We start from the raw sequence: 8,970 nt of genomic DNA, 5'->3' as shown, positions 1-8,970 counted from the left end.
ACAGACCAAGCTCTGCAGTCCCTGGATGAGGTTACAGCATCAGAGCCCTGACCTCACTTACAGAGCCTACATTTATGAAATGCCAGGAGATTATGCAGAGCACTCTCCTCCCCGTAATCATATGAGGCAGGAGACATGAAGTCATTGTCCTAAAGCCCAAGGTGAAACCAGGTTGAACCTGAACATCCTGGGCAGTCGTAGGGATGGGTTTTGTACTGCTGTAGGAAGGAAAAGTGATCCTGCCTAATTAATTTGGCTGTTTTCTGGCTTTGTCCCTTTGCAAAAGTTGGCATTTAGAATTCCACTCAGAGGAGCTTTCTGGGCTTCAGCATTAGAAGAATTAAAGTCAAGAGCTAATTACTTTTCTGCAGCTCGGGATTTCATTCCAGGAAGACAATCCATGCATCAATGCTTCCTCCGATGAAAAAATCCTCATCATCAGGAGAAATAATTTCACCTTACCTGCCTAAACTGCAGCCCACAGACATGTGAGGAGCCAAATTTGGCTCGGTGCCTGGGAACGCAGATTTCACTCCGTGTGGAGTTGAGGAGGAGGAGCAGATAGCCCCCCTCTACCAGGAACCATGCTCAGAGAAGCCCCATCAGCAAGCACCATCCCATCCAACAGCCTCCTTCCTCCTGCTCCCCAGAAGATGAGGAGCCCCCACATCGGCTCACAGGGTCCAGAAGACTCGGGGGGTGGGGGGTGGGGGTGGGTTCTTGAGAGCTTCAGCTTCAGTGCGAACAGAGTTCGACAGCCTCAGCTTCTGCCGTTATGTGACCTCTAGCCGACTGCAGCTCCCGTCAGCCAGAGGAGATGCTGAGTGCAGCAAGGTGAGCTGCTTCCTGCCCTGGAAAACTATGTGGAAGACCTCAGAATTACAGCCCAGAACCACAGAATCATTAAATCACAGACTGGTCTGGGTTGGGAGGGACCCCAAGGGTCACAGAGCTCCAACCCCCTGCCACAGGCAGGGACACCAACCTCCAGGCCTGGAGCTACACATTTTGGGAGGGGGCGCGCGGGGGGGTCACTGTCAGGTGCGGGGATTCGAACACGGGGTGAGGTCGCCCATCCGGGCGCTGACCGAGCTGGTACCTGCTTAGCTTCCCGGACGGGGAAGCTGTGAGGTCACCGGACGCTCCCTCCCGGAGAGGCGCCGGTACCCCCCCCCGCCCCCCCCCTCGCGGGATCACTCGGTGCTGCCGCCTTGCGGACACGCAGCGGTACTGCGCCCGGGTGGCGCAGCGCACGGAAGCCGCAGCGTTCCGAAAGTTCCCTCCCGGTGAGGCGGGGTTTCCTTCGCCCGTCGCGGGGTCGGCCGGGGCACTGTCAGGTCCGGGGAACCCTCGAAGGTGATGGGACTCCCTCGGGGGGGGTCAGATTTTGGGAGGAGGGGCGCACGTGGCGGGGGCACTGTTAGGTGCGGGGATTCGAAGACGGGGTGAGGTCGCCCATCCGGGCGCTGACCGAACTGGTCCCTGCTTAGCTTCCCGAACGGGGCAGCTGTGCTGTGTAGCCCCCCCCAAGCTCGCGCCCCCAAACGGGGGCCCGGAAGCCCCCCGGCGGCCATTTTTCCGTCGGAGCCGCACGGAGATGGGCGCCGCCATGCTCGGAAGCCCCCCGGCCGCCTTTTAACAGCCGGAGCCGCACGGAGATGGGCGCCGCCATGCCCGGAAGCCCCCCGGCGGCCATTTTTCCGCCGTAGCCGCACGGAGATGGGCGCCGCCATGCCCGGAAGCCCCCCGGCCGCCTTTTAACCGCCGAAGCCGCACGGAGATGGGCGCCGCCATGCCCGGAAGCCCCCCGGCGGCCATTTTTCCGCCGGAGCCGCACGGAGATGGGCGCCGCCATGCCCGTAAGCCCCTCGGTCGCCATTTAACCGCCGGAGCCGTACGGAGATGGGCGCCGCCATGCCCGGAAGCCCCCCGGCGGCCATTTTTCCGCCGGAGCCGCACGGAGATGGGCGCCGCCATGCCCGGAAGCCCCCCGGCCGCCTTTTAACCGCCGAAGCCGCACGGAGATGGGCGCCGCCATGCCCGGAAGCCCCCCGGCGGCCATTTTTCCGCCGGAGCCGCACGGAGATGGGCGCCGCCATGCCCGTAAGCCCCTCGGTCGCCATTTAACCGCCGGAGCCGTACGGAGATGGGCGCCGCCATGCCCGGAAGTCCTCCGGCGGCCATTTTTCCGCCGGAGCCGCACTGGAACGTATCCCGGCATGCCCCGCTCCCTTGCGGGGGAGTATATCCCGGCATGCCCCGCTCCTTTCCGGGGCAGTATATCCCGGCATGCCCCGCTCCTTTCCGGGCAGTATAACCGCGGAGCTGCCACGAGGAGCCTGCCCGTGCTTTCCGGGGCGATGAGGGGGCCCGTCGGGATGCCGGCGCTCCCTCCCGGTGAGGCTCCGGTTCCGCCGCCCGTCGCGGGGTCGGCCGGGGCCGGGCGGTCGGCGGGTCGCGGCGCGAGTGGTCGCGGCGGGCCGGGGGTCGGTGCGGGGCGCGCGGGCGGCGAGGCGCCGCGCCTTCCACCCCCCCCCAGCCGCGGCCGGCCTTCTGCCGGCGCCGGTCCGTGCCGGGACGTGTCTCCGCGGCGTCCGGCGGGGTGTCTGGGCCGGGAGGGGGGGCTCCGCGCCGCGCGGGCAGTGCGCGGAGGGGGTCGCGGCGGGGGCTTGGGGGTGCGGCCGGGCCAGAGCTCCCGTTCCCCGAGCAGCCGGCACGGGAGACACGGGGCACCGAAGGGGCCGGCGGGGCGGGGCGCGACTGGGCTCTTCCGGTCAGTCTGAGCGTGTTCGGGCCGCGGGGCTGGCAGGTTTGGGGGGATTTGGGGGTTTGCGTGGGTCTGTGTCTCTCTCTAGTTGCGGCTTGTGGGTTTTCTGTCTCGCGGGGCTCTTTTGGCAGAGGAGGGCTTAGGGCTTCTCTTGTGGCTGCTGTGGCGTTCAGTGGTTATCGGGGGTTCTTGTGGTGTCTGGGGTTTCCGGGTTTGCTGGTTTCTTCGGCTCGGTGGTTATTTTGCTCTGGTCTTTTGTTGGTTTTCTGGTTTGGGTTTCTTTTGTGGTTTTAATTGGGTTTTTGGGGGTTCCGTGGCTCGCGGGGTTTCTATAATTTTTTATGGTAAATGAAAATGGAGCACAGGTTCTGCTCTGCCTTTTGTTTCTTTGTCAGCCTTTGTTGCCCTTGTGAAATGTCCAAGCCCATTGGAGACATTACTGTTTGGCTTGCTATTTGAGCTTTCTTCTTGGATACCTTGTACCCATTAAGTCCCCAAAAGTTTAAGAGTTGGGTGGTTACCCATCCAGAACCTGTTGTCCTTCTTGTGAGTCTTGGTCCTTCCCAGCCCTCCACTGACCCCTGCCCTTTCTTACTACTCCTCTGATTTTTTTTTTTTTTCCCCTTGCCTGTACTTCTCTATTCTACTGTCCTGCTCCCTTTTCTTCTCTCCCTTTCTCTTTCTTCATCTCCCTCTCCCTTTTCTTTTTCTCTCTGTGCTTTTTTCCTGCTTTCTCTTCCTCCTTTTTTCGTCTTCCATCTCTGTCCTGCAGGCCACTGCAGTTACTTTCCTTTTCCATCTCTTTGTCGTGATCTGCACCTGTCTTGTTTTCTCCAACAATTTCTCTAGCCTGTTGTCTGGTGTTCTTTTTTTTTTTTCATTCTATATCTCACTGTCCCAGGCAGCAAGCTGGCCCTTGAATATGCTTTATTCTCCATAAATGCAGGTGCTGTTGGCAGCAGTTCATGAAACGAGGGGCATCTCCAGCAGATCCTGTAGAAGACAGAGTTGCTGCCTGAGGAGAGCACGCCTCAAAGTGTGCATCGTCAGATTTGCGCTCGCTAGAGAGTATGGGACGAAGCTGGCATTGGCATCCTGTCCAGCCAGTGCCAGGTGACACCCACTTTGCTGCGCACTGGTTACAGGAGGATCTAGAGTAATACAGATGTACTTCTCAGCGAAGGCAGCGAAGCAACACTTTCCTTTCAAACGGTGAGGCTGGTAAGGAAAGCGCAGTTTGTCTCTGACTGTCTCTATTCCCTTTGTCTCAGGGAGGCTGAATGAAAATGATGACTTCTTGACTGTGTTATCACACTGGGTGAGTAGGTGTGACATGCTGGAGCTGGATACTGAAGTTGAGTACGTGGTGGAATCGATGGATCTGTGTTTTCTGCATGGAGAAGGTAACCTGTCATTCGTTTATTTTTCTTAAAATGAAGCAAAGGACTAGGGAAGGTGGGTTCTTCTTCACAGCGCAGATTTTGATGACATTGTTGGAGTAGAAATCCATCCAAGGGTGGTCCTAAAGTTGGCAACATCAGTAGCATAACAAGAGAGTCTCATGGTTCCACTGTAAAGTGGAAGTACAGAAAGCTGTTCAGCTCGCAGAGTGCAGGCCTGTGTGACCTGGGAATCTACTGATGGACTCTGCCTTATGAGGTGAGATATTTTCGATCGAGCAGGGGGAGTCATCGTGACTTAACAATGTGGTAGCTACACTTGTGATGGGCTCCTGCAGTTTTATCAGCTATCGGACCCCGGAAGGCCTTCATCCTCCCTCCGTCTCTAGGATGAAAAGGCAAAAAATGCCATATTGTGAGGATGATTGAGTACAATTTTCTGCCGCTCCATAAATAACTTTGATACTTAGTATATGTTAGGAGTGCTTGTGGGAGCTTCAGCCTCTTCTCGAAGCAGTCCCGTCTGTCTAAAGCGCGTGCTTTTAAAAACATCTGTGTGTTACATACATTAGGAACTAAAACTGCAGCTTGATTTTCCTCCTCTAGGGCTGATTTTTCATAATTGCTTCACCCCGGTAACAGAAACGGATAGGCCCTGTTTCGTCAGGGTCAGTCCTGACCTCGTTTAAATGCTGCTGCAAAGCTTCAGTGTTTCAGTTTGCAAGCTGTAAAAATACTTTGTTAAAGATAAGAGTGCTTCTTGGAACTTAAGTGGTAGAACCACCTTCTCAATGGTAGCTTTTGCTGGCTTGCTTTTGTGCAATGTACATCTTTGCCATTGTGATTTAGCGTGCCTGATTGGTTTAGCAGACAGACATTGGCACCCGCTGAGTTGATAAACAGGTCTTTCTCACTGTGCCATTTTTCCACTTCCTTTAATTGTATCTTTTTCAGTCTGTAACCACAGTTAATGTCTTTTTTTTTTAAAAAAAGCACACTACAGCAGCTTGCTTTGTTCATGTGTTCAAAAGATGTTTGTGGTTGCTTTTCCCCAGTTGTTGCTTGGTTTTTTTTCCTCTTTAAATGCTTTCTGAAAGGTAGAACTGCATTTCCTTGTAGGGTGCACTTAGACTTTTTCCATGTTATCGGAGTTGTAAGAACATGTCAGTTTCAACACAGAAAAAAGGTCCAGCTTTTGCCACGAGGCTTTTGCCATTAGGGTTTAGCCTAATGTTGCCGAGGAAGCTTTCTTTCTGCTTCCCTCTAAGCCTTACTGTAAAAAAGAAAAAAAAGCTGTCATGGGAAAGCCGGTTAAATCGGGCTCGGACCCCAGATTGTCACCGGTTTAATGCAATGAAAGTGTCCTGACTGGACTGAAGCACCCTAAAACACTTTGCGTGCTGCAGCATAAGAATGCAGATGGCTTATCACGCAGTAACTTGGGGATCAGCACCGTTTGCTGCCACTGGCAGAGGCTTTTTTCTTATTCCTTCTGACTGACACGGCCATAGGAGGTGCCTGTTTTGTGGCAGTAGTGCAGCAGCACCATCTCTCGACCCTGCTGCCTCAGACATTGCTTAGCCTCACTGCATTTTGTTTCCTGGTTTTGCTCGGCAGGACAAGTCCTGTTTGGCTGTAATTGCAGGGTTAGAGTGTAATATGAGGAAAGGAGGGTGTTGGCTTAGGAATTTCTGTTCCGCTTGCCACAGTTTTGCCACCAGTATTGCAGTTGGCGAGGTGGCTGTCGGGCGTGGGAATCGCGGGGGTGAGTCTCAGTGTGGGGACAGGTTTGTTGCTGACGCTTCAGCTGTTGGGGTTTTTGAGTTGCTGATGTGTGTTTTCTCATTCTACAGAACCACCTTCATGTTGCGTTCCAGGGAGTGTACTGTGGATGTACAGGAAAGATCTTTCCTGGTGAGACTGTCTATAACCACCGAAGATGTTCGCCAGCTCTGCGCTGAGAAGTTCGAGGTGGACAAGCCGGCAGAGTGCAGCCCGTTTCTTGTTGTCGATGACACCTGGCAGCAGCTGACGGAGCATACCTGCCCTCGGGAAATGAAGGCTGAGTTGCACAGCTGTCCCCAACCCCAGGTCTTCCACTTTGTCTACAAATGTGTTAACAGAGATCTGTGTGGTGCCATTTGTCACAATGATGACTCCACGTTTTAAAAGCAGCAGCTCGTCGTTGGATTTCTGTTCCTCTTGTTAACGGCTGAAAACATCTTTGTTGGCTGGCATTCCTTAGGAGCCGAGACTGGTCTTAAACCAGGATTGCCCAGTAAAAATCCCTTAGCCACATCAGGCATAGCTTAGAAAACCCCATGTAAATCGTGCCCAGGGCCGGTTATGCAGACTATTCCACCAGCGTGTTTGAGCGAACAGCCACAAGACTCTGCTGCAGCATATCATATCGTGGCCCTCGGCAGGTTGTCTGCTGTGGTGTGCAAATGTCTTATTTTTTTTGCACCTGGCCTCTAGCCACATGTCATTTTGATTTATATATGTGTATGCTAGACAAGCATTGCAGTAAACTGGCTGGTGTTAGCTTGGGTTCGACTTGTCCCATTCAGGGCATCAGTTAACTCAGAATTACCTGGATGATTGATTGCATTCTTTCCTGGTTTTTTTTTTTGTTTGTTTGTTTTTAATTACAGAAAATTGTGGGGGTTTATTATAGACATCTTGCAGCAGTTGCAGGTAGACTGTCAGGGTCGTCTTCTAAAAATATTTTTTCAGCTGTAAAGAATTCTGTAATTATGCATGTGATTTTAACATTCAATATACAAGAATAAGTCTCTTTCGGGTTTTGGCGTATTGCATTTAAGGTCTCTATGGTTTCTCCTCTTTTCCTGTTACAGGTGAGTTCTTGGGAGCTTGTGGTACCTGTAAGAAGGTCGTAGTATTGGCGCTGGTGATTTCATTGCCTTTATCTGAACTGGATGTACTGTTACCTGGGTTAGTGTTTCTATCCATTGGTTTAGACAGCCTTGTGGGTAGGAAGAGGAAGTTGAAAGAAAAGGATGTAGAGAAGGGGCAGAGAAAGAACGCAGAGAACCGAGTTTAGGATTAAAATGTGTTAGTCTGTCTGCTGGTGCAGGCTCCTCTCAGAAAATGAGCCAAGGAGGTTGGTAAGGTGTTTGTAGTTTTACTGATTTTTTTTTTTTTTTTTTTTTCCTGGTTTTTGTGGCTATAGGGGTTGGGTGGGTTGGTTTTTTTACAGGGTCTGGGATTTGTGGGGTTAGTGTGGGCTTGTGAGGTTTTTCTGTTGGTTTGTTTTTTTTAACTGGGGTTCTAAGGGGGGGGTTTGGTTCTCTGCCTTTTGAAGGCTTTGGGGTTCTGTGGGTTGCGGGTTTGGGGGAGGGCTAGGGGCTTCTGTGGTGTTTTGAGTTCCCGCAGCTTTTCTTGTGGGGTCTGGGGTTTGTGTGTGTCTTTAATGGGGGTTTGTGGCTTCTTTGGTTTTTGGGCTTTGGGGGGGTTTCTAGTTTGTGGGAATTCTTTGGGTATTTTGGTTTGGTTTTTCTTAGGCTGAGAGGCTTTAGGAGGAAAGCCTGTTCTGAGCGTGGTGTTCTCCTTGTAACAGAAGCAGGGTCTCACTGTGGCATGCCAGCTGTCGTGGCTAACAAGGGAGCTTTTTTGTTTTGTGTTGTTATAAATATTACAAGAGTTCCACTTTGTAAAATGCTTTTGTGATGAGTTCAGGCTACGTCTTGCATCCATTGAAAGCAGTATTTACTGGGGCCGAGTCTTCCTGTTTGGAGCTGAGGAAGGAAGTATGGATTGAATAACAATGTATTGGTTTTTGACCTGCAGATGGTGGAAGAAAGTGAGGAAAGACTAACAGAAGAGCAGATTGAGTCACTTCTCCAGGCAGTCACCAGTCTTCTTCCAGGGGATCCAGAAGAACAGCCAAGAGACTTGGCAATGTTGGCTGAAGACGAAGGTGACCAAACCTTGGAGGCATCTCAGCCCAACGCTGGCAACGGTTTCGACAGAGGAGAATCGGCTAACAATTTTCTGGGTTATACTTGGCAGCAGTTTACTGTTGTATTGGACATTGTTGTAAAATGCCTTAGAATTTTTATTATTCAGAGGTGATGAGGGAACCAGTTGTTTCCAAGAAAGCGTGGCCAAGGCCACTGTTGTTGTGGCATCTTTCCATCGATGGGGCTGGCAGCAGCTGAGTCAGGGCGGTTGGCTCTTTTTGGGGGACTATGGGGTCTTTACAGGGTCTCTTTTTGGTGGGGTCTAGGGCTTTTGGGGGGGGTTCTCTAAGGGGGGGTGTGGGGTTCTTTGAGGGGATCTTTATGGGGTCTCATTTTGGGGGGGATGTGAGGGGCTTGGGGGCGTCTTTAAGGAGTCTCAGGTTTTTTGGGGGGTGGTTAGGGTTCTTTATGGGGTCTGTTTGGGGGGTCTGGGTTTTTTGGGGGGGCTCTTTGGGGAGTTGGGGGGCCCTAAGGGCCTTTTTAGGGGATCGTGGGGGGGCTCTTTGGGGGGGGGTGTCTCTGAGGGGTTCTGGGGGGGTCTCTCTAGGGTCTATTTTTGGGGTGTTGGGGGTTCCTTCGGGGGTCTTCTAGGGGGTCAGGGGCCATGGTGGGGTTCGAGGGCTCTCAGAGGGGTCGCAGTAGGGTTGGGAGGGGGGTTGAATTCGCTGGAGGAGATGGGGGGTTGTTAATGAGCGCAGGTCAGCGGCAGACGGGTAATTAGTGGGGCAGGGGGAGCCGAAAAGGGCCGAACAGAGGCGGAGAGATACGAGCACTGGCGGAAAGGCCCGAGCACTGGCGGAAAGGCCCGAGCGGGGATTCG

At 53.2% G+C, this 8,970-nt stretch overlaps 1 long non-coding RNA gene across 1 annotated transcript; it reads left to right on the top strand.

Moving 5' to 3' along the window:
* The first annotated feature begins 2,363 nt into the window (after positions 1-2,363).
* Positions 2,364-8,295, top strand: LOC311197047. Its single transcript, XR_014617614.1, has 5 exons — positions 2,364-2,397; positions 3,714-4,170; positions 6,021-6,258; positions 7,026-7,122; positions 7,978-8,295. It is a non-coding gene; the product is annotated as an uncharacterized lncRNA (long non-coding RNA).
* The last annotated feature ends 675 nt before the right edge of the window (positions 8,296-8,970 follow it).

This window comes from Gallinula chloropus, assembly GCF_964237585.1.
Source record: "Gallinula chloropus genome assembly, chromosome: 14".
NCBI lineage: Eukaryota > Metazoa > Chordata > Aves > Gruiformes > Rallidae > Gallinula > Gallinula chloropus.
Note: the sequence above shows the minus strand (reverse complement) of the source record. Positions and strands in the feature narration are given on the sequence as shown.